Raw genomic sequence first — 25,199 nt, 5'->3', positions numbered from 1 at the left:
TGGAACACATATTCTCTCAGGTTTCCATGCCTTTGCAGAAACTGCTCCCTCAACTGGAAATGCTGCCAGTTCTAATTCACCTGGTTCTCTTTCACTTGTTCCTTTCAGGGGTGGGGAACCTTTTCCCTGACAAGGGCCATTTCGATATTTATAACATCATTCAAGGGCCATACACAAAATTATCAACTTCAAAGTTAGCCTGCTATATTTAGTCAAACATTTAATTACCTCACCCCTAATGCCTTGGCAGGGCCAGTCCAAATGATTTCTCAGGCCTTATACGTTCCCCACCCCTGCTTTAGATGCTCCAGTGCCATCTTTTCTGTGCTGCCTTTTGATTTCCTAAGGTAGAACTCATTACTCCATCCCTCCTGTGGTCCACAAGTCTTTACTCACTCTGTGAATTCTGGGAAATTATTAAACCTTTCTAGACCATATTTTTTTTCCATCTAAAATAAGGGATTACATGCCCTAATTCATAAATTCCTGTGACAATGAAGTGGGCTTAAACAATACTACCACTGTTAACTGTGCTCGTGGAGGGATGTTGCTTATCTTCTTCACCTGTGGGAAGAGTGAGCACAGTGCTTGGCACATAGAAGCTCCAATGCATGCTGAAAGAGTCAATATGATAGTAATTTGACTTGAAACAATTACTGACTCATACTAGAGAGCCATTAAAATTTTTTGAGTTTAACTAAATCAGTATTCTCAAAGTACGGTCCCTGCACCAGCAGGATCAGTATTACCTGGACCTTGGAAATGTAAATATTTGGGTCTATCCTAGACCAACTGAATTAGATACTCTTGAGGTAGGACTCAGGAAGTCTAATCATTCCTCCAGGTGATTCTGATAAAAACTAAAGTTTGAGAACCACTGCTTTAAATAGCCTGATTTACAATAAAGATACTATTATGATAGGTAGTCTTAAATAAGCAGATAAGAGGGTATTCTAAGATCCCAGAAAGTGGTTTAAGAATATTGTTTCAATGAGGGCAACAAGTTTTCTATTGTGTTCAAAGCCAACACAGTGGTTTGAGCTTCATGTTCTCTAAGATCAACTGAAGCAGAATGATGAATAATCTTCCTTCATTTACTTCTTTGACCTAACACTAAATATTATACTTAATTTTTTTCTTGTTGCACTCACTACACTATAACTTGATGGTTAACTAGTTTCTGAACTTAAACTCCTTAAGGGAAGGCTTCCTTAAGACTTTATAACTATTCTTGTAAACTTTAAGTGCTATATAAAGTCAAGGGATAATTTTTCTTTTAAAAGAAGCTTCCTGTTTACTATGGGTCACTCTTTTAGAATAAAATCATACCTCGATTAGCATTTACTAGGTGAATTAAAAACTGTGGGTATGGAACCTGGTCAGTGTGGTTCGGTGGTTGAGTGTTGACCCATGAACCAAGAGGTCCCTTAATTGAATGCTGGTGGGGGCACATGCCTGGTTGCTGGCTCAATCCCCGCTAGGGGGCGTGCAGGAGGCAGCCAATAGATGTTTCTCATCCATGTTTCTATCTCTACTAGAGGCCCGGTGCATGAAAATTCATGCACTGGAGTGGGGGTGGGGGGGGGTGGGGGGGTCTCTCAGCTCAGCCTGCCCCCTCTCGCAGTCTGGGAGCCCTCAGGTGCGGGAGGCGACCCGGCGATCAGGGGAAGGCGATGTCCCCATCACACCTCTGCTGCTGCCATGGCCGGCAGCACAAGCCTCGGCCGGCCCTGGTTACCTGAGCCTCGGGTGGCACTGGGTAGCTGGGCAGCCGCCATTCAAGGCTTGCCTGTGCCTTAGGCTGGCCCTGGGCAGCTGGGGGCTGAGGGGACTGAGGGACTCCAGAGGCAGGTGCCTGCCGCCCCAGTGGGGCTGAGGGGACTGGGCGCCACCATCTTGTGGCTGTGGGCGCTGCCATCTTTGAGGGCGGGGCAGTCAATTAGCATATTCCCTCTTTATTAGATAGGATATCCCTCTCCCTTCCTCTCTCACGCTGAAATCAATAAAAAACATATAAAAAAAATAGTGGCTATGGAGAAAATGGACAGAAATATAGAATTGTGTGTGTGTGGGGGGGAAATAAGAATGCTATTTTTTGTATAATGGACTTTTATTTACTGGAAATGCAGCCCCCAAAGAATCAAATGAGCTTGAATTTAGTGTTTTAAAAAAGTTAATTACAATCACATTCAAAGGAGAAGTAAAACTCAAAAGAATCAATACTACTGCAAGATAGCTTGGCTTTCCATACTGCTGTTCAAGTTTTAATTCATCCCAACTGGCTCCTGACAACAGCTTTTTTTCCCAAGCTGCCTTACTTTTACCACAACAGATCACTTGCAACTTCACTGAGAAGAGGAGGCCAGATATAAACCTCCAGCTTCACAAGTTCCCCTATTTTCATATTTTTTTTTAATCCTCACCCGAGGATATTTTTTCCATTGCTTTTTAGAAAGAGTGGAAAGGGGAGGGAGAGACAAAAACACACTGATTGGTTGCCTTCCGCATGCCCCCGACCAGGGCCGGACGCCTGCAACCTAGATACATGCCCTTGACCGGAAAACCCGGGACCCTTCAGTGTGCATGCTGAGGCTCTATCCACTAAGCCAAACTGGCTAGGGCCATCCTTCTTAATAGGACTAACTGCTTCATTCATACTGTCAGCTCAACAACTTTGTACAAACCATCTCCATTCTTTCCTTTCTAAAAAGTAAAACCAGAGAGTCATGTTAATTTGATCTCACATAAAAAAAAAACATTAAAAAAACCACACAGAAAAATCCAAAACAAAACAACTATGAGGAACCCACTTTTTTTCTTTATTAATGTGAACAAAGACATCATGGCTACTTGTTTAAAAATACTGCAAATTTCTTCTTTTACATTTTGACTACTTTGTCTTTCTTCTATTCTTCCCTGAACACAGAAGCTAATTAACAAAGCAATAAGGTAGAGAAAAAGAACACTTAAATGACTGCCTACTTTATAGCAGGCACACATCACTTTAGTGAGTCCTTCTTACAAACATGAGCAACATTCTCATTTTATAGTTGAGAAAATGGAGGTCAAGTAGTTTACTCAAAGACACAATGCTAGGGATAGGATTCAAACCTAGACCTAACTAATGTCAAAACACAGGCTTTTTCTACCATAACAGTAAGACTGGGAAAGAAAGCAAGTATCTACAATGACCTGAAATAAAGAATTGTGTATGAACAGTGCTTTGACTAAGCACCGCATGCTAGTTGTGAAACCACAGCATGGATCCATAGACTAAAACTGTTCATAACTGCCATTTATCTTATCTAGCACATTCCTAGAAGAGGTTCTGCTCTGAGAACAAGGGAGGTAACTTCTTGGAAAAGGCACTTGCTCAGTGATCTTTCGACAGCCAGTATAGTTTACCTAGTCGCTAAGAACTAATGTTCTTCTGGTTTGTTAGAAAGCTGAAGATATCTTCAAAATATATGTCTATATGCAGAATATTGCAGAAAAAATTACCTTGCTTTTCCCAAAGATGCTTCTGACTTCCACAATCACAAAATCCACTATAGGAATTTCCCAAATTATAAAATCAAATCTTTTGCATTAAGAACTTCTTTCATTGAGCTGGCAAATCTGATATACTTATGGTCAAGCTTCACCCAAACCAGATAAAAATGATTCATTATAAATTTTCAAGTAGAAGCTACAATCATTCTTGGAGGCCAGGCTCAGGAATCACCTACTGCTACATTTCATGATTTTAAAAACTCACAAAAATGCCCCAGGGAGATTTTTATGATTGGTAACATAAATTGAGTGATTTTTGTGAATGATGAAGGCTATTATTCATGCTAAACATAGCAGGTAAAATGGATACTCACAAAACTAAAGACTATTATTTCTCCAGTAACCAGTCTTACAATGGTGTGAAAAAAGCTTTTACCAAGGAACTATTAAAAACCCAGGTAAATATTTATATAAAGATTGATACTTATTTTTATTTTGGACAGTTCTACAAAAACCTTGTTCACCAATACCTCAACGTATTTTTATATTCATCTAATTAATTTTAGGTCAAAATCCTGCCAGAAAAGAATGCTTAGAGAGGAAAAAGGGATCCACATCAATTTTTTGGCTTTGGATGTTATATTTTGGTCATGTAAGACATCATCACTGGGGGGACTCGGTGAAGGGATATATGAGACCTCCCTGTACTTTTATTTTGCAACTTCTTATGACTCTATAATTATAATTTATAATTATTTCAAAATAAGAGTTAAAAAAAGATACATGCACATGGTAAAAAATAATTCAAAGAGTATACACAGGAAGGGTATACAACCAATAAAGTCCCTCTCCTACCTCAGGGTCCCTTTGTATTCTCTATATTAACGACCTTTTAAAAAGCCCATTTATGGCCCTAGCTGGTTGGCTCAATGGATAGAGCATCGGCCTGTGGACCAAAGGGTCCCAGGTTAGATTCCAGTCAAGGGCCCTGGGCCCTGGTTCATGCAGGAGGCAACCAATTGACGTGTTTCTCTCACATCGATGTTTCTCTGTCTTTCCCTCTCTCTTCCAACTCTCCCTAAAAATCAATGGAAAAATATCCTCAGGTGAGGATTAACAACAACAAGAACAAGAAAAAAGCCCATTAATGCCCTGGCTGGTTTGGCTCAGTGGATAGAGCCTTGGCCTGTGGACTGAAGGGTTCAATTCCAGTTAAGGGCACATGCCTGGGTTGCGGTCTCAATCTCCAGTACGGGGCGCGCAGGAGGCAACTGACCAATGATTCTCTCTCATCATTGATGTTTCTATCTCTCTCTCCCTCTACCATCCTCTCTCTGAAGTCAATACATATATATTAAAAGAAAAAGAAAAAAGCCCATGTAGGAAAAGTCTTTAATACTTTGGAGTAGGAGAGACCTTTCTCATTATGTCTCAAAATAAAAAACTTCAATAATTTCCCTAAAATATAAAATACTTCTATAAATCTATGAGAAAAATGGGTAGAATTCACATGTACAGTTCACAAGAAATGGCATGAAATAATACCATTCCATTCGTAATAAAAATACAGAGTAAAACTATAATGTAATACCATTTGCCTACCCAGATTGGCAAACATATTAAAATTTAATACACTGCTAGTGAGGCTGTAGGAAAATGGGCCTTCTCATGCAGCACTGTTGCACCTGTATAGAGAGCAATTTGGCTTTATTTAATTTTACACACACACACACACACACACACACACACACACTTTTATTTACTTTTTGAGCCAGCAATCCTACATCTGGGTTTATCCTACAAATATTTATACATACACAGGAGATAATGTATTTAAAAGGCTACTCATTACATCACTGTTTATAACAGCAATGCTCTATTAATAGGGAACTGGTTAAAGAAATCATGGTAGAGCATCCATTCAACTGAATACTACCCATTTATAAAAAAACAAACACCCACAAAAATGCTTTTCTGTGTAATGAAATGGAAACAGTGTGCCTTGGAGATCTTTAAAAGTAAAGATACAGATGTGTGTATATTAGCATTTGTCAAAGGGGGAGATAATATTGTATATTGTATTTGTTGTATATGCATAAAGAAATGGCAAGGATACACACATACACTTTATGAAAGTGGTTATATGTTTGGGAAGGCAGGCAGATAGGGGACAAGGACAGAAGTAAGACTATTTTCATTGAATTTTGGAGAATAATGAAAAATATTCCAAAATGAAAATGACTCATGGAGTTATTATCCTGTACAGTGTGAACTCAAGACATGAACAAATGGCAAACAGGAAAAGGGGAAAGGAGGGAAGAGGAGCCAACAACTCCACTTTCTTTAGGAAATGTTTCATTCTAGAAGATAAAGTACTATGGTCAACATAAGAAACAATAATAAATGTTAAATTATATTTGTGATTTGTAAAATTTATTTTCTTGGCTTAGGGTGAATTATAGTCACTTAAAAATATGGTGTAGCCCTAACGGTTTGGCTCAGTGGATAGAGCGTCAGCCTGCGGACTCAAGGGTCCCAGGTTCAATTCCAGTCAAGGGTATATACCTTGGTTGCGGGCACATCCCCAGTAGGGAGTGTGTAGGAGGCAGCTGATTGTTGTTTCTCTCTCATTGATGTTTCTAACTCTCTATCCCTCTCCCTTCCTCTCTGTAAAAAAAAAATCAATAAAATATATTTTTAAAAAAATGTTGTAAATAATGTTCATAATTCCCAGTATAGTTATTTCTGTTTATAGTGATTCTGGTAAGTAAACAGTATAAGTTTATAATAAATATCTATAATACAACAGGCTACATAAAACTTACATAATAAAAATGTTACATTAAAAATGCATTTCAAAGAAGATGTAGATAAGATTAATATTAACTTTACCTTCTGTGTGTGTGTGTGTGTGTGTGTGTGTGTTTTGTTGTTAATCCTCATCCAAGGATATTTTTCTATTGACTTTTAGAGAGAGTGGAAGGGAGGGGGAGAGACACAGACAGAGAAACATAGATGTGAGAGACACATTGATTGGTTGTCTCCTGCTCTTAGCCTGACCAAGGCTGGGGATTGAGGAGCTTGCAACTGAGGCATGTGGCTTCGACCAGAATCAAACCCAGAACTCTTTAGTCGGTGGGCCGACACTCTATTCACTGAGCCAAACCGGCTAGGGCCTAACTTTACCTTCTTTTTCCAAATCTCTTTACATTTCTAAGTTATGATCTTTGGGGGAAATTATTTTAATATTTGGTAGTAAAATTCTGATATAATTATAGCTTTTTCTTGTAGAGCCACTCTAAGTAAACAATTAAAAAACAAACTGAACTAAAATTCTATTAAAACATTCAAGATGAGAGATATAAAAATTTAGTCTGGAAAAACTAGAAACTGACACAAAAGTGAAATACACATAGCAATTTTAGCATTACAACTCAAATATTCCAAATAAACTAATGAAGTTTAACTAATATATTATTTCAAGTTAAATACTTAAATGGTATAAGAACATAAAATCATATCTATTTAAGATAAATGAACATATACACTAGCTAGTTATTTCTTATTAGACTAACATTAAGCAAGGTTTGACCGGATGAAAAATTTATTTCCTTCCTCTGAGTCAGAATGAAATAAGAAAGGGTGTGAGAAAGGGGTGGGAGGAGGGTGGCATTTCCTCAATGTTGGAATGCTTACATTTAGATCAGGCTCTCTCGACAGAGATTTCATTGTACTGTTTACATAACCGCAGCAATAGATAATTTGATGATAGCACAATTCATTACTAGGGAATGAAGGATACATGCTAAGAGGCTTAAGTTCAAATTAAAAATTTGACACTATAGTTCTGGCTACTTTAAATTATTTCCTGGAGACTGGGAAAATAGTATATGACTGATAATTATCTAGACTGAGATGTATACTGGTACCTATGAGTAAAAAAAGGGGAGGATTAGAAAGGATTTCCAATTTTGCCAGTTGATGTCTAGCTCAGAATACTGAACTAGAATCTGAATAACCTAGTTATAATGAAAAGGAATGAAGTGGATATAGTTCCATATATTCATTCTAGATATTTTAAAAATATTCCTTTAGTCTTTTGGGATAGAAGTTGATGGCACCCAACTCCTATAAACATCAGAATTTAGCAATTAAAGTATACCTTAATATAGTAAAAGATCTATGTTTTCCTTTTAAAGATACTTTTATTTTTTAAGAGAGAAACATCGATGTGAGAGCAACACATCAATCAGTCTATCAACTGCTGCCTCCTGCACACTCCCTACTGGGGATCGAGCCCACAACCTGGGTATGTGCCCTCACCAGGAATCTAACCAGCAACCTTTTGGGATGACACCCAACCAACTGAGCCACACATAACAGGGCAAGATCTACATTTTTCAATACTGATATTAGGAACCATCTTTCCTAGAAAATACAAAATTTAAGTAGGAAAAAAGGAAAAATTCAATAAAAATTCTTAATATAAATTAAGACATTAAAAACCTAAATAGGAATTCAAATTACTTCAGCTGTGTTAGGGAAAGAATAAAGATTTAGAAAAGACCATCCAGGGAAAGAACTATGTTTAAAATAAATAAATATATATATATATATATATGATGCAAATTAGCCCAGACCCAGTAACGCATCACTACCGAACAGCAGGGACCTGAGCAGCCGCAGGCTCCCAGCACTGCCAGCCCCCGAGCGGCCAGCACACCCTTGGGCCTGGAATAATGATGCATTCACAACGAGCCCAGAGTCACTGCACAGGGGACTATGGATCAGGGAGCTGCAGATCAGGGGGGCTGTGGATCAGGGGGGGCTGCAGATTAGGTGGGCTGCAGATCAGGGGGGCTACGGACTAGGGGGCTGGTGGCACTGGGGACCCCAGCTCCGAGCCCAGAGCCTGGCCTCAGGGCTGCAGCTGTGACTGCGCTGCCCAGCGGAGAGCCCCACAATCTGCCCCCACAGACTCAGGAGAGCCAACGGGTCCGTGCGGACGGTCTCGCCTGGTGCCCTTTACTCCATGAGGAGGGCCCCATGGATGGGAGTTGGGGGCTAGACCGTGACCAGCGATCAGTGTTTGAAGAGGGAACCTTCAGCCCCGTGGACTTTCTCTCCCAACAAAGCTCCGGCTCCTCCCTGCACTCGGGCCCTGCCAGAGGGCCATGCCAGGCCTGCCTGGCTGCTGCTTACACCCACTGGTGTCTGCAGTCCCATGTGGGACCGTGAACCATGTCTGAGCCACTCTGTGGTGGAGCCCACGTCACCTCTTTAAAGTTTTCATTTTTGCTGATCGGACCTTTGCCTTCTGAGGCGGCGTAGAAGCCAGGATGGTGGGCGCAGTGGAGCTTGCAGATGGGCACCCAAGAGCTTCCCGGCTCCGACGGCTTCATTCAGAGAAGGTGCCCCCTGTGCACTGCTCACCTCGGCTTGCGGGGAACAGCACAGTCACCGTGACAGGCATGTCCCAAAAGCTGTTCCTGAACCTCGCTCTTCCTCCCCCGTCTCCCAAAGCCCAATGCAGCCTGTGGCCAGACGCGCAGAGGGTTGGCTGGTACCGCCAGCGCCCTCCCCAGTACCAGACAGGACCAGGCAGCAGGGGGGTGAGGCTGGCTTGGGTCAGACTTAGCCCCTGCAAGCTGTGTCACAGCGGATCCTGAGCAGCGAGAACTTACCAATAGGGATGTTTGTGCAGATATTTTAAACAACTTCCACTTTTAAAACTGAATTGAAAAGCATAGATTGTTGCTCTAGAGAGCAATGCTTTGGCTCATTAGTTCAATTCATTCTGGTCAAGGGCACATGCACAGGTTGCGGGCTCGATCCCCAGTAGGGGGCGTGCAGGGAGGCAGCCGATTCATAATTCTCTATTGTTGATGTTTCTCTCTCCCCGCCTCTCTGAAATCAATACACACACACACACACACACACACACACACACACACACACACTAGAGGCCCGGTGCATGAAAATTCATGCACTGGAGGGGGGTCCCTCAGCCCAGCCTAACCCCTCTCCCAGTCCAGGAGCCCTCAGGGGTGGGAGGTGACCCGGCAATCAGGGGAAGACGACGCCCCATCACACCTCTGCTGCTGCCACTGCTGGCAGCGCAAGCCTCGGCTGGCCCTGGGTGGCTGGGGGGCTGAGGGGACTGGGGAACTCTGGAGGCAGGCACACGGAGCAGCCGGACCCACCTGCTGCCCTGGTGGGGCTAAGGGGACTGGGCACCGCCATCTTGTGGCTGTGGGCGCTGCCATCTTTGAGGTTGGGGCAGTCAATTAGCATATTTCCTCCTTATTGGCTGTGGGCGCCACCATCTTTGCGACAGCGTGAGGGTCTATTAGCATATTCCCTCTTTATTAGATAGGATATATATATATATATATATATATATATATATATATATATATATTTATATATATACACACACACACACATACACTAATAAAAGGGTAATATGCTTATTAGACCAGATAGACCTGATGTCTTCCTGACATCATTCTGGACATCCTTCCTGACAAAGCCAGGGCCCAGCCTAGGGGAAGCCGCCCAGGGTCCCGGTGCCTGTGGCTGGCCAGAGAGAGGGAAGCCCTGGTCCTGGGTGCCAGCAGCCTGGGGAAGGAAGGCCTACTCTTGCACGGATTTTCATGCAACGGGCCTCCAGTTTTATCATAAAGATTAATTCTCCTTCAAAAGGTTGATAATAGCATTCCCTCCATCTGACTACAAGCAAATAAACAGCACTTTCACTACTAAAGTAGTGTAAGTGTAGAGAAATGAACAAAACTAGAGAAGGGACATGATAGAAAAGAATATCAAGGGAAATAAAAATAAAACTTCTAAGATTTGACTCATTTCAGAGACCAATAAACACTAATAAATTTTCACCCAGCAATAGGTATAAAAACTTTTTAATGGAAGCTTATATCCATCTCTCATTTCTAAAAGTAATTCAGAATTCTTCAGCAATGACATAATAATGGGCCAAAGTGGGTAGGGAATCAGAAACTATTTTATTAATTGATGTCTTTCCCCCATTCCAAATGCCAGCTCAACTTTTAAATTGGATATCCTAAACTCATTGAGACCCTCCATGGTTTACTTGCACTCTCTTTGCTCATACTCTTTCTTACTACCTGAATACTTCAGTGGATATTCTATCATTCTTTTATAGCTTTAGCTAAAATATTTTCTGTAAAAGCTTTTCTAACTCCTTCAGAAGTAGTATAGTGAGTCATGTCCCATACTACGCTTAGGGCACTAACCATATAAGGCTGTGTTTTATTTTATTTATTTATTTATCATATATATATATATATATATATATATATATTTTTTTTTTTTTAATTGATTTCAGAGAGGAAGGGAGAGGGAGAGACAGAAACATCAATGATGAGAGAGAATCACTGATTGGCCGCCTCCTGCACACCCCCTTACTGGGGATCGAGCCCACAACCTGGGCATGTGCCCTTGACCGGAATCGAACCCGGGATCCTGCAGTCCACAGGCTGATGCTCTATTCACTGAGCTAAACCAGCTATGGCAAGGCGGTGTTTTAATAGTTGCTTCTATCTCTTACTAGACAAAGGCCTATGTGGCATACAAAATCCTATATAATAAAAGGCAAATATGCAAATTGACTGACCAGTGGACCGACCAGTCACTATGACACACACTGACCACCAGGGGGCAGACACTCAACGCAGGGGCAGACACTCAACGCAGGAGCTGCCCCCTGGTGGTAAGTGCAGCGGCAGTGGTGGGAGCCTCTCCTTCCTCCGCAGCAGCACTAAGGATGTCCGACTGACGGCTTAGGCCCGCTCCCCGCCTAAGCCATCAGTCAGACATCCCCTGAGGGCTCCTGGACTGCGAGAGGGTGCAGGCCAGGCTGAGGGACCCCCCTGAGTGCACAAATTTCATGCACCAGCCTCTGGTTTACTATAAGGCTGGCAGTCATCTACTAAAGGATTGATATGCTATAGAAGCCTGGACTCGCAAATCATATACCTGGAATTTGAATCCTAAATATATTACAATTAGAGTTTCTCTAGCTATAATATGAGATAGCTGTATTGGATTACCCCCAAAGCTATTTCCTACACTTAACAGCAAAATTATTTTTTCCAAGGAGTTCTTGGATATGAGTAATGCTATCTTTTTTTTTTTTAAAATGTATTTTTCTTGATTTAAGAGAAGAAGGGGGAGGGAGAGAGAGATAGAAACATCAATGATGAGAGGGAATCATTGATTGACTGCCTCCTGCATGCACGTAAAGGGGATGAAGCCTGCAACCCGGGCATGTTCCCTTGGCCGGAATTGAACCTGGGACCCTTAAGTCCGCAGGCCGACGCTCTATCCACTGAGCCAAACTGGCTAGGGTGGTAATGCTATCATTTTAACTAAAGACAAATAATTAAGGAAAAATTATTTAATCTCATTCCTCATTTTCAGTCTGAAACAAAACTTGCCACTTATTTTTGCTGTCTAATATGTAATTCATATATCTAGGCAATCTAAATTCCTTTGGAGGCAATGGGTCATAAATGCTGAACTGAACTAACTTTGCCTCCTATTTCCTATAGAGCCAAGTGTCAGTAACACTTTTTTTCTAGATGACACTTTTGTGAAAAATGATAAATCCCTGTCTGTCTCCTCTGCACAATGCCCAACACTTGTTGAATATTGGTTAGAATAATATGAAGTTGGACAGTGTCCACCAGTGGGAAGATCACCGGATGTGGAATTCAGGTTACTCTCATTGGGCTTTTTTCCTTCAACATTAGTTTCAAAAATTTTTATAGAATTTAGTGTAACTAACCACTCAAATGTGATCTCTTTTTGTCTTGGGAGGGGGGAGAGTGAAAGATAGTACATTCAAGATAGATATTGAAAAGAAGTTACCTAAGTAAGGGGAAAGGGGTATGACTGCAAAATGCTTGGTCATGGGAATTAAGCAAGGTAAAATGATACAGTTTTTACAATTAAGCACTGAGAATCTGTGAGAGATCAGAGGGATGATAATGAAAAAAAAACTAACAAAAACAAAAGCCAAGGATGACTGGAGTGTTTAGCTTAAAGCAACTAGGAGTTGGGGAGATGGCTAATGTGTCACAGGAAGAAAGCTAGATTTTGTTGGGCGTAAAGAGTGAGTAGAAGAGGAACCTGGGAATAAAGATGAGAAAATGAGAAATACAAGTTTCACTTGGGATTGAATTTTGAGACATCTGAATTATAGATCCTGGAAATATAAAAAGAAGGTTGCTGGAAATAGGTATCTAGAACTCAGGAGTAATTTCTGACCTAGAAGTCTAGAGTTGAGAGTTGTCCAAATGTGGTGGGTAGCTCAAACTGTGAGAGGTGAGCTTGCTTTAAACAGTGAGAAGTCAAATGGGTTCAAAACACCAACATATAAATAGTTATGGAAGAGTTATGGAAACTAACCTTCTTGGGAAACTTTTTTTTATTTCACTGACTGGCTTCATATTTCCCTCTTTTTTCTCAAGCATTCTACTACTTTTTTCAATTAAACAGCTATTCTTGAACAAATCCTTTCAATCCCATTTCCACAATCTGCCTGCTGGCCTGATTGCCCCTAACCACCTCTGCCTGCCAGCCTGATCTCCCCTAACCACCTCAGCCCCTGCCACCGTCACATCATAACTAATCTTTTTTCATTTATGCCCATTTTTTTTGAAGGTGCAGAGGTGTTATTTAAAACTAGAGGCCCAGTGCACAAAAATTTGTGCACTCGGGGAGAGGGAGGGGTCCCTCAGCCCGGCCTGTGCCCTCTCGCAGTCTGGGACCCCTCAGGAGATAACGACCTGCTGGCTTAGGCCTGCTCCCAGGTGGCAGAGGGCAGGCCCAATCCCTAGGTGCAGCCCCTGGTCAGACTCAGAGCAGGGCCGATTGGGGAGTTGGGGCGCCGCCCCTTGTCATGCACAGAGCAGGGCGGATTGGGAGGTTGCGATGCCACCCTCAGTTACGCTCTGGGTAGGGCCGATTGGGGGGTTGGGGCACCGCCCCCTGTCACACTCAAGGCAGGGTCGATGGGGAGGTTGTGGCGCCACCCCCTGTCACGCACAGAGCAGGGCCCATCAGGGGGTTGGGGCGCCGCACCCTGTCAGGCACAGAGCAGGGCTGATCAGGGGGTTGGGGCGCCTTCCCCTGTCACAAACAGAGCAGGGCAGATAGGGAGGTTGTGGCCCCGCCCCCTGTCACATACAGAGCCGCAGGGCGATCAGGGGGTTTGGGCGCTGCCCCCTGTCACGCTGATCCCGGTGCTGGGAGGCATATTACCCTTTTACTATATAGGATAGAGGCCTGGTGCATGGGTAGGGGCTGGCTGGTTTGCCCTGAAGGGTGTCCTGGATCAGGGTGGGGGTCCCCACTGGGGTGCCTGGCCAGCCTGGATGAGGGGATGATGGCTGTTTGCAGCTGGTCACACACCCTTCAGGGTGGGGGTCCCCACTGGGGTGCCTGGCCAGTCTGGGTGAGGGGGCTGAGGGCTATTTTCAGGCTGGTGGGTGACTGAAGCTCCCAACCGCTCCTTTTTTTCTTTTTTTTTTTTTTATTCTGGGCCAAGGCCTCTGCTGCTGAAAGCAGGTATCTGGTTTGTTTCCGTTCTATAATCGAAACACTGTATCATCTCCAGCTCTGAGATCCCGGCCGGCTGAAAGCTGGTTTCTGGGGTTTTGTTTAGCTTCTATATTTGTTACAATGTTTCAAACTGCCAGCTCAGAGGCCGGCAAGGCAGGCGGGGAACGTTGGAGTCCTCCTTCACTGAAGCAAGCAAGCCTCATGTTCGCTTCCAGCTGCCTGGCTGCTGGCCGCCATCTTGGTTGGCAGTTAATTTGCATATCGCCCTGATTAGCCAATGGGAAGGGTAGCGGTCGTATGCTAATTACCATGTTTCTCTTTTATTAGATAGGATAGTGTTATAGAAAAAGCATAATTCTATGGGCAACATATTTGACAAAGTAAAATTATATTAGGCTAGCCATTAGGATTATCTGATCCAAACCCAGCTTTTGTTCCTAAGTTGTTAACTAATCTTTCTTTGCTTCCTTACATTTCGTTCCTAATTTGTCCCCAAAGTCCAGGGATAGTAATGAATAAAAATAGAGGTTATTGAGGAACTCTTTCAAAACAGATAAACACAGAAGAATAAGAGTACCATGAGGTTTTTAAAGAGACAGTTGTTTCATTCAGATTTAGACCAAAGGGACAGCACCAAGCATGGTCATCACCCCTTAATAAAAAGAAGAAAATTTTGTATGAGGGGAAAAAAAAAATCTGTTCTACTTTACTTAAAAAAAAAATTATATATATATATATATATTATTATTTTACAGAGAGGATGAGAGAGGGACAGAGAGTTAGAAACATCGATGAGAGAGAAACATCGATCAGCTGCCTCCTGCAGACCTCCTACTGGGGATGTGCCCACAACCAAGGTACATGTCCTTGACTGGAATCGAACTTGGGACCTTTCAGTCCGCAGGCCAATGCTCTATCCACTGGGCCAAACCGGTTAGGGCTGTTCTACTTTACTTTTAATCAATCAATGAATGTTTTGCATTTGGGATGTTTAAAGATTTAGATTGGCTTGGGTTTGAGCAAAAAAAAAATACATCGCTTATCTTCAATAAACATAAAGACAATGCTGGGAATATATGCCCCAAAGAATTAGTTTCCTAGTTTATCAATTTACTACCACTGGCTTAAGTCTCTTTTGCACTTTACTTCATTTTGGGGGTAAGAGAGCTTACCTCTTTAGAATCTGTCTAAGCAAAAGGCTGGATTATCAAGGAATAATAAAGTGGCTTAAGAAGACAGGCTTTAGCATTATATTTACTAGTGGGGTGATCCTACCAAGTTAATATACTGATGCCAGTGTCCTCAACTGTAAAATGGGGTCATAGTTATACCTACCTTAAGGGACTGATGTGAGACTTTTTACAATAGTAAACACTTAAAAAATTAGTTTCTTCTACTGTTTGGATCAATTAGACTTCTACACTATATAAGGTCTACTATCCCAGTATATCTTGTTACAAATGAAGCAGTGAGGTACAAATACAAATCAAGTATAATTAGTATTAAAAAACAGCCTTTGGCTCTAGCCAGTTTGGCTCAGTGGATATAGCATCGGCCTGCGGACCGAAGGGACCTGGGTTCGATTCTGATCAAGGACATGTACCTGGGTTGCAGGCTCCTCCCCGGCCTAGGCCCTGGTTGGGGTGGTACAGGAGGCAACCAATCAATGTGTTTCTCTCACATTGATATTTCTCTCTGATTTTCCCTCTCTCTTAAAATCAATGGAAAAATATCCTCGGGTGAGGATTAAAAAAAACCCACGCAAAAAAACCTACAGCCTTTGTATGTATGTCTCATGCCAAAAATGAAATAAACCTAGTTATGCCTTAAGTTTATTTGATTTCTTTGTACTTAGTCACATGTTAAAGATTTAATGCAGTCACAAAATATACTCTAATAAAAATTATTTGACTTGAGAGTTAAACTTACAGCATTACTGATTAGCACAGAATTCCTGTGGACTATACTTTAATAAAGTTCTTATTGATTCTCTCTAAGATCTCAATGTTTCATTGTATACGATAAAAATAGTCTTAACTTCCTGTGGGAAATTCTTCAAAGGCCACTGAGATATAACAATTAATTTAATTATGAATAAAAAAATTCCAAAAGTGTTTAACTAAAAATATCCTCTGCCTTCCTTTAGTGTTATATGAAATTTCAACAACGAATATTACTAAACACGAATCAAAACAGTGGGATAACATGTTGCTTTGCTTCTAGTTGAGGATCACTGCTTTGAAATTACCGAATTCAAAAAGGGATTCTGGTACAGGACAATAAAGAAAAGTAGAAAACAGTATTACTATACAATCTAAAGGGTTTTAAGGTTTTTCACTCAAGCAGAACTATACTCAAATAGGTACATTTTCAGTGACAAAAAGTTTTTAACAGTTAACAAATTTTTCTCATTTCAATATAGACCCATATCCTTGAATTCTAAGGAATACTGGTAATTCTATAATATGCAGGCTCCACCTCTTGGATTCTTCCACAGATAATTTTGCTTTTGGTGTATTTATTGAATATTATTCTCCTTGAATTAAACCTTAAAGGTAGGACTTTGTCTATCTCAAGGGTCTATTAATTACAACACTCTCTATATAACATATTAAACATTTAATTGAAGACAAAGATGGAATAAAACATATAGTACTTAATATATTAGCTAATTATATTTGTAAGTTCAGTATGAACTTATGTTAAGCTTATTATGCTAGTAAAAAGAACTAAGAAATAGGACACATATGTAATACCTTAATCAATAAAGAAAAAAAAGGCAAAAAAAAAAAAAAAGAAATAACCAGCTCAATAAACAGCTCTTTCAACTATTAGAAACTAATTAGAGGGTATCACTGGAACACAGTAAAAAACAGGTAGATCTCCTGAGTTTTTTTGTTCCTGACAAAGATAGCTTAAATACAAAAGTAATAAACCTTTTTGTGACATTCCCTGCATCTGACTGTTACTGAGGAGGAAGGCAGTGTAGCAGTTTCAATATATTACAGGTAATTGTTGTAAGGAGAAAAACTGTTTAGGTTTGAGGAATAGAAAAGCTAAAGCTCTATGGATTTTCAGGTTACTTTCGACAAAATTATGCCAGTGAAATTTAGCAGTCCTACATACTTATAGCAGTGACGACAAAGTCATGGAAGACTTTGTGGAAAATAAAGTGGTCTTTCAAACCTCTTAATGATCTTTTAAATAAAAACCTTGAAAAAGATTTTTTTACATTAGAATCATGAATTCAGTGAGAAATCATATTGTAAACTTAGTGAAAGGCTTAAATGTATAATCATACCTCATAAATATCCATCTGTGGGTTCTCTCAATTGCCTAATATCATATTCTACAGACAATTAGAACTGAATCTAAAGGGGAGAAACAGAAGAAACTATCAGCTATCCATGAAGGTGGAAAAAGGAGGCCAAAAGCTTGCTGGTTTGATCAGGTCAGATACAGAAAACAATTCAAACTGCCATGCCTTTAATCATGCCTCATGAAAAAACAGAAGTTCTAGATCCCGGACTCTGAAGAAATTCAGATGCACTTTACTCTTTTTACACGAGTGGATCAAAGCACATCTAAAGGAGTCCCATGAAATCCTTGCATCATCAGCATAACCAATAATTACGCAGTGGGAAAACATCCTTGTGATCTCTAATATGTTAAACAATGTCTCCTTATCCATTTTGAAAAAAACCAACAAAACAAAACATCTTTAGAGCTACCTTTGCATTAATACCAATAACTTATGGCCATGAACAGGGACCCATTTTCTTAAATATGACAGCTATGAAACCAAAGAACTAATAGAGAATGTTCTCAGCTCAGCGTTTCCATAGATTTTGTAGTGCAGCTTATATTTTCACACAAACCTAATCCCTTTCCTAAATGCTTTTAGTAATGGCAATCATCTGGTTTTTCTGCTTTACATTTTAGATTCCCTGTTGTAGAGGAAGGGTTTATAAAAGGTTTGAACATAAAATGGGAAAAGAAAGAAGACCAGGATGCCAAGATAAACATCACTTGAAGTGTTCAAAAGACAACTTTGAAGATGTATTGTAGACATGGTTCAAGTATAAGAAAAGTGGCTGCAATAAATGCTACTCAATTCCCTCCCAAGTCAGGTTTATAATCTAGACCCAGAAGATAAACTTAGAGATGGTCCGGACTTGATCACTTTTTAAAAAAAAATATATTTTATTGATTTTTTACAGAGAGGAAAGGAGAGGGATAGAGAGTTAGAAACATCGATGAGAGAGAAACATCGATCAGCTGCCTCCTGCACACCCCCTACTGGGGATGTGCCCGCAACCAAGGTACATGCCCTTGACTGGAATCGAATTGACCGGAATCGAACCTGGGACCCTTCAGTCCGCAGGCTGACGCTCTATCCAGTGAGCCAAACCGGTTATGGCCGAACTTTATCACTTTTACAATATGACTTCACCAAGTTACTTAGCTTCTCCAAAGGATAATAATAGGACCAGATACAGGGATTCAGTGAAATAATGCATTAGTTTAGTGTTTGGAACATGGCAAGCACTCAATACGTTAACTATATAATTTGTATTAGTAAGCTCATGGTAAAACTCTAAATATAATGAAATACACAAAGAATATTGACTTAGGAGTCGGGTGATCTGGCTCATTGCTTTAACTGTATGTAATAATTTCTAACATTCTTTCCAGATACCACATTGCAAAGGATTTTAATGTACTTAAATGCTGATTACAGGGTTACAATATCAAATAAACAATATCCCAGAGTTCGAGTTTACAGTCTAGTGCAGGAGATAGACAAGATAGAGATGTGAGAAATGCTAAGACAGAAAAAGATTTACAGGGTATTTTGGGGCACATATCAAGATTTAGGGTCAGGAAGGAATGTTTAGTAGAGGAAATGCCACAGTTGGGCAGAGATGAAAAGAGCACACACAAAAATATCCCAAGTAAAAGCAGTAGGTACAGCTGACCATGTTAGAAAATTCAAATAATGAAGACCAGTTAGAAGGCTTTTGAATTTCCTCGTAAGAAAGGACTGTGCCCTGACCTGGAATGAGAAAAGTGAAAAGGCTAAAGAAATACTCAGGAGACAAGCATGGCAGTACTACTTGATTAACTGGCTATGAGAAATCAGTTTGAATGTAAGGAGAGATGCCTAGGAAGAATGTGAAAAGAAGGTCTAGACAGCATCCTGAGGACACCAAAAATACTGAAAAGGACAAATAGAAAGGAAAAGTCTGCTAAGAGTACTGAGGAGAAATAATCAGAGGTAGGAAAATAACACACAAAACTGGAAGGGATTTCAAAGATATCAAAATATCAGTCCAAAATTCAAAACCTATGACATACCACTATTACCTGTGTACAAATAGACAAATATTTGGAACACTAAAAACTACTTAAGAGCTACTTAACCATGACTGCAACTATTAGTGTCTATGCAAATATACTCAAGGTCAGGAAAGGAATATGTGAACATTATAACAATAATAGTGTTGAAAACTTGGATTAGGTTTGATTTTTTAAAAAATTTTCTTTATTGATTAAGGTATTACATGCTAAGCGAAATAAGTCAGTCAGAGAAAGGATTAGGTTTGATTTTATTTCTCAAACCTTCCATAATTTCAATTTTGAAAAGGCAACTATATTGCTACTAAAGAGCTGATGCACAAATATCTTATCTAAAAGACTTTTAAGATAGAATTCTCATTTTCTGATGACGTATCAAGTTGTCTGTATATTTTGAACCATGGCACTGAAGAAATTAAGCTTATACTTGATCTGCAGACTGTTTCAATTTAACTGAAAAATAAACAAATTCTTATGGTTTCACTTTTTTTAAAGCAGTACTATTATTGTGTACTTAACTTTAAGCCATATTTAGACAAAGGAATTTTATTAAAAACACTTAAAAGCAGGCAAATGGTTATATAGTTTGGAGCTCATTTGAGAATAAAATTAAACTAACCTAAAGAATTCACATAAAGTAGGTGCTCAATAAAAAATTCCACATATTCAAAAAAATAAATTTTTCTGCATAACTATTTTTAAAGTAGACATAAAAGATGATTTTAATAGAATTATTCACAACTAAGGACAAATGGGAAACTAATTCAGCACTTAGTAAAGGGTTTTACCTGGGATTTATTCCTCTACCAAGAAATATTTGTAGCTTAAAGTAGGTTTTTAAACCCCTCCCCAGTGTTTGCAATTAATAAACCTTGATATTAAAGGGTGAGTTCCTTAGTGGTTAATACTACAAAACCATTCTAGTCAGTTCTAAAACTTTTATAATACCACCTAATAAATGTGCTTAAAACTATAAGCTCTAAATAGGTTATTTTCTAATGCAATAAATACTTAATTTAATTTTATTTTTTTAAATATATTTTATTGATTTTTTACAGAGAGGAAGGGAGAGGGGTAGAGAGTTAGAAACATCGACGAGAGAGAAACATCAATCAGCTGCCTCCTGCACACTCCCCACTGGGGATGTGCCCACAACCAAGGTACATGCCCTTGACCGGAATCGAACCTGGGACCTTTCAGTCTGCAGGCCGATGCTCTATCCACTGAGCCAAACCTGTTAGGGCATTAATTTTAGATAGTAAGCAACTTACCAAATTTATTTTTTGGCAAGTGCTTTAAAAGATGGTTTTATAATAGAGACTGAGCAATCACTACTTAAGTTCAAAGGAAATCAAATTCATGTATTTACATCAACATACACTAAAATTCTCTCTTAGATTATCCTTCAAATTTTCCAGGGTTACTCTGCATACTGCCATACCAACTGAGAGCCCAAGATCCAGTTAGAAAGCTAGATTTGTGTCATAGCTAACAGCTATGTGACCTGAGCAAGTAACTTAATTTCTCTAAAACTTTCAATTTCCTTCTCCGTAAATTGAGGATATTGATAGTATCTATATAACATGGCTGTTGTGAAAATTAAATAACATGCCAAAAACACTCAGCTATGTCTGACTGTAGTAACCACTCAGTACCAAAAACAACTACTCTGTGGAGAAATACAATCCCACACTTGGGCACAGAGATCGACAGTACACTAAAAGCAGGTAGGATCTATTTGTTCCATCAGTCTAATGGTCATTTATAATAAACCAGTCTTGGATAAATATCAGTAACAGTTACAATCAGTGTATTCATTAAAAATATCTTTCAGAAGTTACACATTGAGGTGTCTAACAAGGCTTTGGCCCTTAGACACAAACATTCAACAGCAATGTTACTCAACTGTTTTTGAAAATCTGACAAATGCTCGGAACCTTTCACTAAAAACTGAACATACATAACATTCAATCCAAAATTCCATAGGGGTCGTGATCCCTTGAAGCTCACTCACTGAGTATTAAATATGGACATGCTACACTAAAAATTAGACATTATTTTCTTAATTACCAAAGTTATGCAATTTATGGTAGAAAGTTAAAAAAGTATATAAAATAAGGGACAACTGTTGTTACTTTATTGTATTTCCTCTAGACTACCATTGACTACAATGACTGGTTTAAGAAATCTAAGTTTATAGAATATGATCCATATAAAGTCATGGAATACCATATCAGAAACAATGTAGAACATTATTTAAAAAATAAGGATGGGTGTGAGTGAGTGATTGAGAGAGAGAGCGAGCGAGTGAGTGTGTGTGCGTGTGTGTAAGGGAGAGAATAACCTATCTCTGGTTAAAAATAAAGTCAGAAATAGATACAGAAGGCTGTTTATATGATAATGTCAAATAATATTTAAGAGACTTGCAGGATCTGTGCACCGCACTGTAATGAAAATATTAATTCTTCAACTATATAACCGTGACACATAACTTAACCCAAATTTTTACTTCATCTGCAAAATACGATTATCTTCAGATTGCAGATTAAGATTTCCTAATCTAAACTGTATTATTTCAAGAAACCCCCTGTAAAATATAGCTGTGTAAAAAACAAAGCAAAATAAGTAGGCATACAAAACAGTTTAAAAATTTGTTTTCTAAGCTGAATATAATTCTGAAAGGAAATGGTTTAATTTTCAGGGCATACAAAAATGTATATTGACTTCTAACATATTTTAAGTTGATAATAGCATCTTAGGTGTTCTCAATGCAAGAAATGAGAAAATTTTCTTGGCTTTATTTTTAGAGACATCAAGAAGAAAGATGGCTTTTATTAAGAAAAATAAAATCCACAAAGCAATAAACTAATTTAAATTGGTTTATGAAGAAAATAAATGTAAGTTTAAAAAAAATCAATATATTATTTCTCAAATATCTCCTGCGATAACTAGAAAGTATTTGGGGCTCTTACCTATATAGTAAGCATCCATAGCAGATGCAAAAGCAATATTTACATAATCATACTATAATACAGGATGCCACTTTATTTTAAAACCTGATTATTTATTAAACACCACTGCAAACATATGGCCTTTAGCTTCATGAGACTTTGAAAGGATTACATCAAGTATTTAAAATTCTAAGTTTTAACTTATAGTTAATACTATATTCTTAGTTATACAATGTGCTCATTTTGTTCATAAATAGTCATCTCAATACAATAACATCAGGTATAACACATAAAATCTAATCCATATGTCTTACCAATTTATGACCTGATGAGACACTCTTGTGGACAACATTCAGTCCTTAGAAGCTAGAATTACCCTCCAACCATGTGAGGGCATCACAACTTTTAAACTTTCGGCTTTCATCATTATTATGTCACATTCCTCCTCCGATGCTGAATTCTAAAAAAAATTCTAGCAAAGAGTTTAAGTAAATAAATGTTTTAATCAAATAGCCTTTAAAAATCTTTTATAGCAAAGTTTTTTATGTTTTACCATGATTACACAACTGATATTTTGCACTTAAGTATTTTTTTTAATGTAAAATAAGTTCATATTTAATCTGGATACTTCAAACTTTAAATTTCAGCATGGACTTTGAGGCTATCAGGAATACTTGTTAGTAAAGAGTCAATAGAAATGGAATCAATTATAGGTTTAAGATCATGATCCAGAAATTATGATTTAACACCATAACTTCCTATAGACAGCTTTGTAGTCCTGTAGAATGGCACTGGAATCCTATTGTTTGGCCCACATCCATCTATGAGTCTCTAGACTTATAGCACAGGTGACTGGATTAGTTATGATTTATATTGATCATTTAAATGCTCAAGACAGCAATTTTTATACTTAAATCCTAGTCTGTCTCTTCCACCCCCAATTTAAAATTAGACATGATGGAAAGAATAAAACGTTATATGTTTCATATAATAGCCATAACAATGTGTCCTATTCAGAAGTGGTCCTACTGTTCATCTGTGTATGGCACATTAAGAAAATTGGGAGTAGGGAGAGTTAATAATGGCATCAATTACTTCATTAAGAATATAATTTTATTAAATTTTTACAAGAAAGCTTTAAATTGGGCATCTATTTTAATCACTGAAGGCTAATATTAATAAAATTATCTTCCTGATAAGAATGCTAATTTATATTTTCAGTTGCCAGTAATCCACAGAAAAGGCAAACCACATATTTATGGGCATATTTTTGCCTAAATTAACTGCCTAATGACATCATGGGGTTGAGGGGTGGGTGGAGGCCATTGTTAAGGAAGATCAATATGTGCAAAGTTATAGAAGACTCAAAGACAGCATTGTAAAGAAAACTCTGCAGCCATCTCCAGAGATATTTGACCCAAATGTAGGGGTTGGAGTTAGGTTATTATAAGTTTTAAACTTTTAATGGTATTTTTATATTACACAATGTCATTTAAGACTCCAACATAATCTGAGGAACTATTAGGATTTTTCCAATTTATGAATATCTTTCCAAATGTAATCTCACAACACATTTGACTTCAATAAAATCATACAACTTTACTGTCATTTGTCAAAGCACAGCCTTATAATGTAATCACCTGGTGAAGGCAAAAATCCATGTTTATGAAGATAAATAATAATTTAAAGTTGTGGTCATTTCATCATCATATTACCGAAATGGTTTTTGAAAGTTTAATGCAACTCTTGTCTCCTATCAACCAAAATACTACCATTTAAAGTACTACATTTTAAAAAGTATTATTTTGATAATTTACTCTTTTGTGAAACAAGTCTCATGAGAAGATACAAAACCTAGCCATATTAAGCAAAGTAAATTTTTCCTGAAATATATGTATGCTAGTAATTTGCTTGTCTGTAAAGCTTTGATGAGCTGGTCATTTAAAGGGCAAACTACCTGACACTTGGTTAAAAGGCCTACCAACAACAAGCATTGTTATGATAAATGCCTGGAAAGCCTTGGAAACCAGAATAGAAACCATCCATAAAAAGCAAATTTAGCTATTTCACTATGCAGCTTACAGAAAAAATTTTTAAAGTGTGTGTGCATTATATAAATGCATGGTAAAATTTGACTTTAAGAGCTATATACATTTGAAAAAGATAAAACTTCTATATAAAAATTTTCCTGAGCACGCATTTTCACAATTAGTTGCTACTAAGTACAGGGGTCACACACTTCGAGTTCTGATCACTAAATTCCAACATGTAAAAAATCCTTATTAAAATCTAAAATAAACTTAGGTAACTGAAGGGCTTGTGGATGAATTAAGATTAACTAGTGATCATCTAAAAATTAATTTGAAATTGAAGTCTCCTAAAAATGAGTATTTACTTAGAAATCTAATATATCAATAATAATCTTGAATCTGTCTCAAGATTGTGATAAAAAACAAATCCTGATCATTTTGATAGTTATCATTCTCCTTTATTAAAAGTTCTGATACTACAGTCCAGCAAGAACTAGGCTTACGTTCACCATTATTTAGTTTTATGGCAAATTGATATTAATAGAACAAAACAGCATAGCGGCAAAAGGTTGATGATTTAATTTTCAAGTCATTATGTGAAAACTGTTAAGTGAAATCAAACAAACTTAAAAGTGTTCCTAAAGAAACTTATTATTTGAATAAATATGCTTAGCTTCGTTTGATACAAAATTTCATTTTCAGGTATAAACCACATTCTTTGAAAAATTCACCACACACTGTTTTAAGGAATCCTGGACATAAG

At 38.5% G+C, this 25,199-nt stretch overlaps 1 protein-coding gene across 12 annotated transcripts in view; it reads right to left on the bottom strand.

Moving 5' to 3' along the window:
- Window positions 1–25,199, bottom strand: part of TSC22D2 (TSC22 domain family member 2) — a 61,767-nt gene that overhangs the window by 11,681 nt on the left and 24,887 nt on the right. For 3 of the 12 annotated variants that reach the window (XR_001348181.2, XR_002829240.1, XR_002829241.1), the window contains one exon: window positions 22,721–22,878. The exons of 8 other annotated variants lie outside the window; for them this stretch is intronic. The gene's annotated coding sequence lies outside the window, so the exon portion shown is untranslated. Of the gene's footprint in view, window positions 1–20,674; window positions 20,690–22,720; window positions 22,879–25,199 lie in introns of those variants that run through there. One more of the 12 variants, XR_002829239.1, reaches the window with a different exon arrangement.

The sequence above is a fragment of the Myotis lucifugus genome, unplaced genomic scaffold (assembly GCF_000147115.1).
Source record: "Myotis lucifugus unplaced genomic scaffold, Myoluc2.0 scaffold_50, whole genome shotgun sequence".
In the NCBI taxonomy this organism is placed as follows: domain Eukaryota; kingdom Metazoa; phylum Chordata; class Mammalia; order Chiroptera; family Vespertilionidae; genus Myotis; species Myotis lucifugus.
The sequence above is the reverse complement of the archived record's forward strand: the minus strand, read 5'-3'. Positions and strand labels throughout refer to the sequence as shown.